Genomic DNA, 13,531 nt, shown 5'->3' on the forward strand with positions numbered 1-13,531 from the left:
TGGTCTCTTCTTTTCCTCATTGGGTCATATTTTGTGCCACCTTCTTCCCCATGTGCCACTCTGGAGTGGAGAAAGTCATCATAAAAGCAATCAGTATACATTCTCATATTTTTTCTTCACATAAAAAGATGAAGTCATGGCATATGGTCAGATTGCCAGCACTGTTAATAATAAACCTCATATAATTAAGCACTGATTTATTCCTTTATATAAGTGAAACAAATTGCTTTAACTGCCTTTGCTCAAGACCATCCAGTCAGATGGATTATGAATAGGAAGTTGAAACTAAAAATTATGGGCGCTCATATTTCACTGTGGTGGAGGTTTATTGGAGGTACAATTAGAACCCTAACTAAATGTGTCCTGTGTCCCTTTTGATGGAGAGATCAGATATTAATCTGGGGATATGACTAATTCTCAACACAGCTGCTCTCCTTGCTCTAATATTCCTGCTTTAGGTTCAAAACCTGGAAACATGTTTAAAAAATTGATCAGAGCTTATAATAGCAATAATCACCTTGAAATTGGTTGTTACTCTAGTTAATGAACTGAGTAGTAGAGCATAAGCCTCCCTCTGTGTCCCTCAGGCCTTTAACTAACAAGCTGGTTGTTAACCACTGGGTTTATTAAAAAAGAAAGATTTCTTTAGGGGATTGCATTGGGAAAAAGTAGGGGGCTGAGGGTTTTCATTCAGGATCCTTTGACAGCAACAGCCACCTCCAGTAGCCACACCCCTCTTTTGCCAAAGCCAAGACTGGGGTGACCCATTGAAGATGCCCGAAGAGAAGTCCAGAAGCTTTTTAGAAATGCAGAATCTCAAACACCACCCCACACCTGTGGAACCAGGGTCTGCATTTTAATAAGAAGCCCCACTGAAGGAGCCCTGAGCTGGGTGACTCCCCTAGTTCCAAGCCCCAGTTTATAAAACTGGGACCTCATATCAAAGGCTTCTCTGCAGGCTCTCATAAGGTCTCAGCAGACCCATTTTTTCTGACCTCAACTGGATCCCCACAGAATAGGGCAATGTACACCAAAGTATTGACTGTGACACCTCGTGGGGAATAGACCCTTCATAAATAATCTGTTTAAAAATCGATTTCCCCCAAACACATCTCCTTTCAAGGAAGAATTTCTTACAGAAAGGGGAAAGCCAGCTTTGTAAGAGTGCTGGGATTGTCAAGCAGCCTCAAGTGGGCAAGGCAGTCCCTGTGGTTCAGACGTTATAGGTAATGGGTTCACATTCTTATAACAATTTTGTTCTGTTCTAATTTCATATCCTAGTGCTTAGATTAGACCTCTTGCCCTTGATCTAAATGCTGCTGACCAAATCTCTTGCTTAATGTCTGAAGAGAAGCGCTACTTTTCATGGAGGCTGAAGACTTCCCAAGATCCCTAAAGCAACCCTTTCCAAGTGAGTAGGGCTCAGCTCTATGCTCTGCTTAAGGTCTAATGAGCTGCTGTTTTATTTCTTTGCTCTGTTTCCTTTTCTAACTGTCCAGTGCAAAAGATTTCCTCAAAAGCTTAATGAAACCCAAATCACAGACTATGTTTTATTGATGTGCCACTGTTCTGGAATGGTGGGACTGCTAGGTGAAGGGAGCAGCTTCAGGGAGCCACGGAGGGCTGTGGGAATGACATCATGAGCTAGGGAGGCTGTGAGCAGTTGGAGGAGAGATTCTCCTGCAGTTTGGCGGCCACAGATAAGCCTCGGAGTAAAAAGTGACATAGTCCGGCTTAAGCAGAGCATTAGAGATTAAGGAAATATGAGGAGCCAGCTGGGGCCAATCCACTTCCTCACTGAGACCCCCAGAGTCACTCAGGCTGTGAGTCAGGCTCCATGAGAAGACGCTGGGGCAAGCTGTGCACAGCAATCCTACCAGGACCTCATTTCCCCACTGCTCTTGACAGAAACTACCCCCCACCCCTTCACTTCCTCTGTGGTTTTTGTAGGTGTTGGGTTCACTCAGTGGACATGCCGCCCTCCTTTCCGATTTACTGGAATTTAATTTCCACTCTAAGGAAGGTAGCCCCTGAATGACCCCTTATTTCTCTCCCTAAAAGGAGGGATACCTTTTAAAATTTGCTGGTTGTGAGCTGACTATAATGTGATTCTGTGTTACTTTTCACCCACAATTATTCTTAAAAAATTTTAAGTTACAAAGAAGTCTCTGCACTGTAATTTTTTAGGAAGCTAAGCAAAACAACCTATCTTTTAATCTATATTGTATCCTCTAAGAAATTTCATTTTCTTTACATGCACATTTTTCCTTTTCTCTTTTTTCAGAACTGGAGATTTACAGACAATTGTACAGTGTTGGAGCTGGAAGGACCCTAGTGGAGCTCTAGCTTTATGAGGGTTGTGACTTACGCCAGATCACAAAACTAGTTGGTGCCAGTGTTGGAATCCTGTTTCTCCTTTCCTCAAGTGGATTTTGAAAATTGTAAAACTAATGCATACTTATAAGAAAATTCATTCTTTGTCCTAAATGTGGCATTTCTAACCCTCCCAACACTCCCCTCCCATTGCCATTATTGCCCATTCAGAAATTTAAAAATATAAACAAATTAAATTTATTAGTGCTTTTCTTTATATTGTCTATGCATTTTTATCATATTTAGGAACGTCTATTATACTCCAAAGTTATTTTGAAAACTGTTTTTTTCTATTGCATTTGTGTACCATAGAAAGGGCTTATAAATAAAATAGCAAACTCCTGTCTCCTTTGCCTTTATTTGTTTTCATGGCACTTGTTATTCTAGACCTACTGGAATGTATCACAAGAGGAGGGACTTTGTTTTGTCCTTTATAGGACTTTGTGTCCATAGTAGATACGCCAGAAGTATTCATTATTGAAATAATTTATAGTTTTATTTTCACATTTAAATGCACTTGGAATTTATTTTGCCTTAAGGAATAACGTAGGTCTTCAATTTTACTTCCCCTTTCCCCCTTTAAGTATCTACCTTTTTGTCTTCTGCCAGTTTATTCATCAGTAAGTTCATTCTTTCACATGGATTTGAAATGCCATTTTTATCCCATAATGCATACCTGAATTTATTTTGGGACTATCCTTCATAAATATCCTGACTACTTTCATGGTTTTTTTTCTAGTCAAGGTTTTTGTATGTGTCATTTTATCAAGTCCCCCTCACTTCCCTACCCTTGTGGTTGTTTTGATTGGGATTGGACCCCAGACCTTCTGCCTCATAGCCTAGTACTCCTAGACTAAATTAGCTTGAAATACAAAAGAAGGCATGTGAAGAATAAACAAAATCATTATCATCAGCAGGATTGGATGTCTGAATCCAGAAATAACCAATTGAGTTGCATTTATTGAAAACATACTATCATATTTCATTATATGAAAGATACCATTAATTATGAAACATTATTTTATGTACCATTAGAAATTTTAAAAGATTGCCAAATTAATTATGTCATCCCATCCATTGTAAGATGCATCCAATTTCAGAGATGTTAAAATATGAACAAATATATGTCTTAGAATCAATGAAATAGATTAGTAGAATGTGTTATAAAAAACATAATAGGAAATTTGCTTATGTAGTAATTTCCCTACTCTTTTTAAAATGTTTTTCTTTTTTTTTTTTTTTTTTTTTTTAAAGATTTTATTTTATTTATTTGACAGAGAGAGACATAGCGAGAGAGGGAACACAAGCAGGGGGAGTAGGAGAGGGAGAAGCAGGCTTCCCCGCGGTGCAGGGAGCCCGATGTGGGGCTCAATCCCAGGACCCTGGGATCATGACCTGAGCCGAAGGCAGACGCTTAACGACTGAGCCACCCAGGCACCCCTTAAAATGTTTTTCAAAAGTCTCATCTTGTTTGTTCCTTATTACTTCTCTGTGGTATAGGAAGGACCAATGTTTTAATTCTCATTTTATTCATAACGATAATAGCAACATGTATGCAGCAGTAACTTATGAGCCCGGTGATATTCTAAGACCAAGGTCACAAAGTAAGTGGTAAAGTGATTTGACCCTGAGAAATTTTGTTCCAGCATTCATGTTCTTTTTATTTTTTAAAGATTTTATTTATTTATTTGACAGAGAGAGACACAGCGAGAGAGGGAATAAAGCAGGGGGAGTGGGAGAGGGAGAAGCAGGCTTCCCGCAGAGCAGGGAGCCCGATGCGGGGCTCGATCCCAGACCCTGGATCATAACCTGAGCCGAAGGCAGACGCTTAACGACTGAGCCTCCCAGGCGCCCCCAGTGTTCATGTTCTTAATCAAACATAACCTGCATATGATGAGGAACTTGAGTCCCAGAGACCTTAAAAGATTTGCCAAGATCTGTCAGTGGATTCCGACTCCTGCACCAGCACGTTCTACATGCCACCATTTGAAACCTATAATAGTGAGCACCTTGGGGCATTATGTTCTTAAACCTTTGGTTTTAGCTCAGAGGAGCCTACTAGTCTTGGTGGATGGTGAATAGGAGGAGTATTCAAGCTCTTTAGACCAGAGACTTAGGAGATACATTTAAGTCATTTCTGAGTCCTCCTTTCTAATCTTAGCAGTTTACCAAAACTATATAGGTGAGAGGCTGGTTATTGGCTTGAAGTATGTCTCCCTCACATTTTGTTGTTTTTGTTATTTCTGCCTTGAATTTCCCTGGTCATATCCCTGGTCAGCCCTGTGTTCATTATAGTGACTTTTGGTTTCTTTCCTGAAGCCCTTGTTTTACCTTGACCCCAGGTAGAATCACCAACAGTGGCAGCTCCCTAAAACAGATCCTCCCACTGAATTGTGCAGAACTGAGTTGTGTTGACCCTAAAAGGACGGTCCTTACAGGGTGAGGGATACAACTTCTTTTCCTGGAGTTAATTATGGTGATTATCTGCACATCTGTGTCTGAAATTTCTGTGTGGAGTAGGGATATTGTGCTTATCTGGAATGAATCACTTCCTGAAATATCAACTCATCTAATTGTTTGAAGTCATTTTCCCCTCCATTAAGGACTCAAGGGTATGGACATGAGTGATTTGTGAGTGTCCACTCTGCATTTTTGGGGTAGAGAACATTCCAGATGGAGTGAAACAGCAGCAATTGCTTTTGGATCTTTACCTGGACTTTTGGTACCAATGCCTACTTGAATGGGGGATCAGGCAGCTTTTCTCCTTGTTCTGGAGGACATATTTCCTTTGTTTTATAAGTATGGATGAACAACTTTCTCTAATGCTTTTACATTAACAGGTGTCAGGGGGCACCAGGTTACTCTACATTCATCATTAGAAACCCAAAATAGAAGTTGTGAGAAAGGAATTTAGCTCTAGCTGGTTCAGAAGTTGTGAGAAAGGGATTTAGCTCTAGCTGGTTCAAGCGTGATCATCCCCTCCCCTCTTACAATGAATGGTTTTTGCTCCCTATTTTGTCTCAGAGCCTATGTGGCTGAGAGTTTGGAAACTAACTTTCCTGAAGTGAGTATTTTGGATACTGTGTCATTAGCTCACTGTCAGGGCTTCTTGACTGGCCATAAAAGACTAGGGAAATCTTCTGACTCTTATAAATGAGAATTTACTGCAGTCTCATGTGTTAAACCTTAACCAATGATCCCTAAGAACAACTCCCCAACCTCATTAAATAATTAAACAATTTCAGATAGAGAGTTATTCATGCTGCAAAATCTTGCTAAGGTAACTGGTGCTCTTCCCCGGCTCTGTAACGATTTCTTTACAAAACCCGCGGATGCCTGGATGCTTCTTCCATTGCTCTGCCTGGGAGCCATGTCACTAGTGTAGAGGCTGATTCCATGCCAGTGGTTTGATGTGACCCCGGAGGCTGCCCTCTAGAAGCTGACGGCCAGGCCTCCATGGGTTTTCTGAGAGTTTTCCCAGCATTCTCTTTCTCAGCAGGGTTGTGAAAAAGGAAACTATGCTGGCCTCTCTTAACAGGAGGAATCTTTACTCTAAGCTGTGATTAACGAAGCTGTGCTTCTTGAGATGGTGAATTTTTCCATTGTTTCTCTCTTGTTGAGGATCCCCTGCCCTGAGGTATTTTGAGTTAAATAGTTGGATCCTAAAAATGTTAATTACTATAATTTATTGGAGAACTCAATAGCAGGATTCAGTTTCCTTTGAAAAATTGCAGATACTAAACACACATTGCCTCTGTGTGTTAAGCAATGGTGATTCTAATATGGCCAGTTGTTATTGTGGCTATGAAGTTTTGTTAGGGTCCTGAGGAACTCTCTGGAACACATAGATTTTTACTCTAATTGCAGTTTCTGTGGCTTGGCTTCTGCTATACATTTGTAGGAGAGGCTAACTGTATGAATTTGCTGCATATTTCTACAGCAGCTGAAGGAAGCAATATTACCTTGTAGTTAGGGGTTGGGCTTTGGGCATAGATTTTGTGGGTTAAATCCCTGCTTCCCACTTACTATCTCTGTGATTTGGGGCAAATGTCTTAACCGTTCCAAGCTTTGTCTTATTGTTTGTAAAATAGGAAAATGAAAATACAGGTACACAATTGCTTATCTGAAACCTTTGGGGCTAGATGTATTTTAGAATTCAGATTCTTTGATATCTTAGAAAAGTAAACTAGTATACATGCTCTATTTTATACTAAATCCCCAACAAGAGCAAGGACTGGGTGGTATTCTGTAACCTATTAATATTTCTGGAGCAAAATGGATAGCTATTCACACTAAATAAAGATTAGGAATAGGCTAAAAGAAATCAAAATTCAGATCATATTTTATTGCCAAGTGATTTTGTGGCAAACTTAGGAAGAAATTAAATCATTTTCAGGGGTTTTTGGATTTGGGAATTGTATATAAGGGATAATGAATTTGTACTTACTCAAAGTTATGCTCCTTAAATAAACTATGTATATTTATTTCAGTGGTTTCTATATAACAACTGTCCAATAGATGTTAGCTAGCACTGAGATTTTAATCCTCCTGCTAGAACCCCCTTCCTTAGTGTTAGCTTCTCTCTGAGCATTCTGGCTGGTCATTTTGTCCTTGAGTCTGCCTGTAAATATGCATTGTTTCCAAGTATATCCAGATGAGAGGACTTTTACTAGCTCTGCCTCTTAAGACGGCTCTTCTATTCTACTAGTTCTAGAGACCAGCAAACCAATTGAATTTTCTGTAATGATGGAAATGCTGTATATCTGCATGATCCAATGTGGTAGCCATTAGCCATGTATGGCTATTAAGCACTTGAAACTTGGCCAGTGTGTTTGAGAAACTGAATTTTAAATTTAATTTAATTTGAATTAGTTAAATTAAAGTAGCCACATGGGAGTACTGGCCACCACATATTGGGCAGTGCATGTCTAGAAAGACCTGGGCATGGGGTTCAGTGCTGAGGTGACCTTGTCCCCTCTAGATGCAGAATTCTTTATGCTTAAGCTGCTGAAGCTGGTGAGGGACTACTCCTTCATTTGTTTATTTCTCAAGTATTTTATGACTGTCTACTACAGATCAAACTCTGTGTTAGGCACTGGGGATACAGAGCAAGGTTTTTGCACTCAAGGAGGACCCACACATTTAAAACATACATTTGTGAGCATACGAAGGCATATATTTAAAAACATGAATACTCTCTAATGAATCCAATGATAGAGCTCCTGGACACACAACTAGCCTGGTGAAGTGTCAGGGGGGACTTTCTTGTACGAGTAGGAGAACTTAGCCAAGGGCAATGGGCTAAAGGGAAAAAAGTATTATAGCCTAGCATGAGAAAAGACATGGAAATGAAAACCAGTGTGGTATTGGGCAAGTTATCTATTGTTGATATGGTGGGCAGAGGTATGGATTGTAGTCAACACATGGAAGGCCTTGTATGCTACAGAGCTCTGGGAGGCAATAGTCAGAGACTATACTCGGTAAGTGGAGATTCACTCTTTCACAGTTTTGTTTAGGATTTAGTGAGGAAAACAAAACCTATGTTAAGTATTTCAAGATGGAGGGGGCTCCACGCTGGGAATTGGAGGGCCATATAATGATTAGAGTCGGGATAGCAAAGTTAAGGCCACTTTCAAGAAATTCAGAAGTTTCAGGATTGCAGGAAGACACCACCTATCGTTTTGGCTGTCTGTAGCCCTGAAAACCATAGGCAAAAGTTTACATTGGCTTTCTGCTATCTTCCAATGCCTATGTGCCTGCTGCAGCTGGAGGAAAATGCTCTTCCTTCTCTTCTGCCTTCCAAATCTTACGTCAAGTTATTTCAGTGGTGGAATTTAACAAGGAAATTTGTGAATTGTAGTTCCCAGGTCTTCCACTCCTGAAGCACAGGGAAGGGCTTAGATGAGCAGGACAGCACTGGGTAGTAATAAATAGTATAAGAAACAACCATTTTCTGAAGTGCCTAAATTAATAATGTTGCTCATAGGTAAGGTGACCATAGAATTTACCTTCTAAATGAGGTCATTTATTTTTATTTTTATTTTTTATTGACATATAATGTATTATTTGTTTTAGGTATACAGGTCTGTGATTCATCAGTCTTATACAATTCACAGCGCTCACCATAGCACATACCCTCCCCAGTGTCCATCACCCAGCCACCCCCCTCCACTCCAGCAACCCTCAGTTTGTTTCCTGAGATTAAGAGTCTCTCATTGTTTGTCTCTGTCTCTGGTTTCATCTTGTTTCATTTTTCCCTCCCTTCCCCTATGATCCCATTTTTGAAAATGAAAGGGACTATAAACTTTATTGGTGGGTATTAGTTGATACACAGAAGAATAATCTGTGACTGTCTCAAGCAAGTTGAAATATATGGTTACATTAGATTAGGGCATCATTAAAAATGCATAATTTTTTTTTTTAAGATTTTATTTATTTGCGAGAGAGACAATGAGAGACAGAGAGCATGAGAGGGAGGAGGGTCAGAGGGAGAAGCAGACTCCCTGCTGAGCAGGGAGCCTGATGTGGGACTCGATCCCAGGACCCCAGGATCATGACCTGAGCCGAAGGCAGTCGCTTAACCAACTGAGCCACCCAGGCTCCCAAAAATGCATAATTATTTTAAAGTAAGGGGGAAATAGAAGAGACAACAAAGAAAAAAATGTGGGTAATTGTTGCATATGGATGATAGGTACATAGGGTTTCATTATACTGTTCTGATTACTTTTTGTGCTTGAAATTTTCATAATCAAAATTAAATAAGGAAAGAAAGTACCTGAAGTTGATGCCAATTTTAATTGATTCATATACCTATGTGAATGAAAGGGGAAGGGGGCTTTGGGCTTGGGTCTTAGGCTGTTGGACATGGCACCTGAATTCTGTTTAAAGTTGGTCCTAGGTTTGTAGGAGTGGCTCTGATAATTAGTCCAGAAACTATAATTGCAATAGAATTAGCCCCTGATATGATTTAGCATAGTCCCTGGTGTCTAGAAAGTGCTCAGTAAAGACCTTCCAGTCAATGAAGTAAGAATACTGCTGTGTTCGTCTTTTGCAGGAAGTAAGTTTAAACTCAGATGACAGCTGGCAAGGCTGGGAGAGGTCTGGAAAGATAGCTATCTTGATGTCAGGGACCATGGCTGTTTTTTGAAACATGAAGAGGTTGATTGCATCATACTCACTTGATTTTGTAGTTTATCCAGTTGAGCTCTTAACTCTGCTTTTGAAAAAATAAATTTATTATGAGTTCAGTGGAGCCCTGGATATCATTTCTCCAGCCTGGAAGCAGATGTGTCTTTGGAGCATGCTGCTTTGGAGGACCCACCAAACATCCGAAGGAACTAAATGTGAAATGAGCAGGGAATGTTGGCTCCCCTTCTCAATGATGCTTTGTGATCTAAGAGGTGTTTTCCATTTTCAACAATGTGCTGCAGAACAGTCTGTAACAGTCTGTTGCAATTTTCTCCCCAAATCTCCCACATTTCTGCCAATAGTGAATTAGACTGTCATTAGCTTCACAGATGTGCTTTGATCCCTACACGGCTTGTCTCCTGGCGGGGAGACATCTGAACCATTGATGCAGATTTTCTAAACCTGGAGGATAAAACACAACACAGTGCAGAGAACGTGGGCAAGGAGCCTGGAGCCCTGGGTTCGAGTTGCCTCTCTGTTGCTAATTAACTGTGTCATCTTGGGTGAGGCACTGAACTTTTCATTGTCTTAGTTCTCCAATCTGTTAAGTGAGAGGATTGGATAGATCCCTAAGTCTCTTTCAGATTCTATGATAGTGAATGGGAAAACTCTTCAGGTTTAGAGACAGATGCCGTCTTGCTACTGGGATTTGGTTGTCTGAATTTACAATCCATGGTGTTTTCTGGGATAACCATTGATCCTATTGGGTTACTAGTTCGTAGCTCCCCAGTATGCTGCCTGTTAAAGGCTGCAAGAGCTGTCTGGGCTTGATGATGGATCTTTTGGGGGCATCTCTGTCCTTTAAAGACCTAGTTGTTTAATGGAAGAAGAATAGGTTAAAGTGTTGTACATTTCTGAGCTGATAAAGCTTTTAGTGATCCTCTAGGGACTTCTAATCTAAACCTTGATGTATAGGTTAGGAGCCCAAGGCCCAGAGAGGATAATCACTTGCCCAAGGCTATGTTGGACCCAACTCCAGTTTGTCGGCCTTTAGGCCATAATCCCAGTACTCAGGCTTGTCAGCAACTCAGACCTGGTGAATGGAAAGATCCTTGGTGATTTTAATTTCACTATAGACGAGAATAAGATTTTGATAGCAGTATCATGATATATTGAGTTGGAGTACAGGTGCTGCTTCAGGCTCAGGAAAAGGTGTGATAGTGGATTTGGAAACTTTGGGGGTAAATTCTGGTTTCACTGTGTACAAAGCCAGGCGACTTACTTACTTGTGTGAATCTTAGTCTTCTTATCCAGAATGGTGATGGTAATAATACCTTTACTGCCTACCTATCACACCTTTCACGCAGAACTCGTGAATATGATAGGACAACTCTGGCAACTAAATAGATTTAAATAAAGGTAGTAAAACATAGTAACAAACACCTGTTGAATATTTTTGACATGTCAGGCAATGTTTATGCCCTTCAAGTACATTTGCTCACTCAATCCTGAAACAATTACATTAGGCAAGTGTTACAAATGCAAAGCTTTTTCTTAAAATTTTTTTTTAAACAAATTTTAAACAACTGAGATTGTTCACTTAATGAAGACAAGTGCTGGGACTCACACAAAGGTAGCCCAGGCGTGTATTCTGAACCACATTACAGTGACTTATCTTGAGCTTTCAGTGGTCCCATGAAACCCCAACCATCTCCCGACTCCTATATGCACTATTCTGAACCATGCTGGATGAAATCTTTGTATGACTGGTGCCAATCCAGGCAGCCCATTCCAAGGTGGGTGATGAGCACAACACTTTGCTCACAGTGCCTATTCTGCTCCAGAACCAGGGATTGTGGATGACCAGTTTGAAAAATGATGATTGTTGAAACCTACTCCAAACCATTCACACCCCACCCACCTCTGCTCACACACCCACTCAGCACCCTTGCTCATCATCTCAGTAAATAATCAGTATCTCTCATGAATAACCAGAAACATAGTTTGGAAGGAGAGGCCAGATCATGAGCCTTCTCTGTTCCCCTGGGACAGTGGACTTGTATGTGATCAGTTTTCAGGCGAAGGGAGGCATATCTATATTTCTGTCTGTTTTTCTATACACCTACCTACCTACCTTGTTCTAAGCATCTTTAAATTGTACTCCTAAGGGGCTCATTTTAAAGGTTTTGATTTCCAGATATTCCCTGCTGACCCACCAATTTAGGCAATAAAGGGCAACAAGGAGTCTTTAAAGTGCATGTCTTAGTGTGCTTAAAGGGAAGAGGAGAGAGAATTCACAATTGGCCACTGAGGGACAGGTCATCTCCCCCAGGAGGGGTACCAGCTTCCAATACTTCTCCCCTTTGCATACATCTTGAAATGCCAGGAGAAAGTGTGAAAAGAAAATGGAGTTCTTTGGACAAATATTCCCAAGCTTTAAATTTGTTTTAATGATCATTTGACCATGTGAGAGAGAAAACATCTGAAGTATTTGTACATGACAGATATACCCGTGTGTGTGTATATATATATATGCATGTATGTGTACATATGTATGTATGCATATGCATAACATATACATATGGGTACATATCTGTACCAAGCATGTATGGTCATATTACATTTTTATTTGTTGAAAATATCTAAAACATTAACATATTGAGTATTTTCTAATTCTAAAAATAATACATACTTGGCAAATATAGAATAACAATAGAAAAAAATCCCTTCACCTTAAAGTAGTCACTGTAAAGATTTTGAGATACGCTTCAGTCTCTCTCATTTTTTAATCAAAGCAAAGCATGTGCATAATTTAAAAAGTCAAAAAGTCATACGAGAAAGGCAGCAGATTCCTGCTCCAGGCCTATCATCAAGTCAGGTTTCCCAGAGGAAACTGCTTTCAACTGTTTTGGCTGTTACTGCTGGTACTTATTACCATATATATAAATGATACTTTATGTGCTATTTTTGACTTACCAAATGTAGACATTACCTATTGACTTCCTACTAATGTAAACATTTGGGTCTCTCTCAGCCCCTCTGCCCTTTCACACATACTCACGCATACAACACTTTTTCTCCAACCAGTAGAGAATTGAATTGAATTCTAATATATGAATTCAATTCTAATATGGGTGTGTGTGTGTATTGGGGGGGAAGGTTTCCGTACACCGCAAGCAATAGGGAAGTTCTAGGAGTCTAATTGTACCTATTAAAAAAGCTACCCTCTCTGTTCAGTGCTAAGACTCTTAATTTCCTTTCTTAGCTCTGCAGAATAAATTGACTTACTTCTGAGAAGTTCTAAGGAGGACAATGGGGCAGATCTGGTGTGTGATGGTGAGTGTAGAAAACTAGACCCCAAGATTCCTTCTTACCTGAGCAATCCTCTTAAGAACTTCTTGTTTCTTCTATGTTTCCATCAAATTTTAACTGAGACCATTTTAAATATAATCCATTTGAGTTTATCTTCTGGGTAGTTCTTTACCTCAGAGAAGTCCCTTTCCAAGGAATAGGAGCTTGGGCAATGTGGGAGAGCAATGCATTTGCAGATTAAAGATAACACCACTTTGTCTTTACGAATCCTTATATCTTAGTTACTAGGTAATATGGATGTTCTTTTGCTTGCTTCCTTCTGTTTAATTATTCTTTATATCCTCAGTGCTAGGGACATAACAAGTACTCAATGAATGATTAGTAAATAAGTGTATACATTAGATATATCCTGAAAAGGTAAATAAATTAAACTTGATAAATGAAATACTATTTAAAAAAGAATCCATATTATAATTTCAATCTTGTTTTCTCTTCATCTCTGATTTCTTGTTGTGGCAGAAATATTTCTTGCTTCCAAATATTCCCTGTGATCCCCTGTATTCAACTTCTCTTGCCTTTTTTTAAAATTTTATTTTATTATGTTAATCACCATACATTACATCATTGGTTTTTGATGTAGTGTTCCGTGATTCATTGTTTGCTTGTAACACCCAGTGCTCCATTCAATATGTGCCCTCTTTAATACCCATCACCAGGC

The 13,531-nt window shown here is 39.7% G+C and overlaps 1 long non-coding RNA gene across 1 annotated transcript; it reads left to right on the plus strand.

Annotated features, from left to right (window-relative positions):
• Positions 1-393: 393 nt before the first annotated feature.
• LOC118552687 (uncharacterized) lies at positions 394-2,719 on the plus strand. Its single transcript, XR_004925639.1, has 2 exons — positions 394-1,411; positions 2,285-2,719. It is a non-coding gene; the product is annotated as an uncharacterized LOC118552687 (long non-coding RNA).
• Positions 2,720-13,531: the final 10,812 nt, after the last annotated feature.

The sequence above is a fragment of the Halichoerus grypus genome, chromosome 10 (genome assembly GCF_964656455.1).
Source record: "Halichoerus grypus chromosome 10, mHalGry1.hap1.1, whole genome shotgun sequence".
Classification (NCBI taxonomy): domain Eukaryota; kingdom Metazoa; phylum Chordata; class Mammalia; order Carnivora; family Phocidae; genus Halichoerus; species Halichoerus grypus.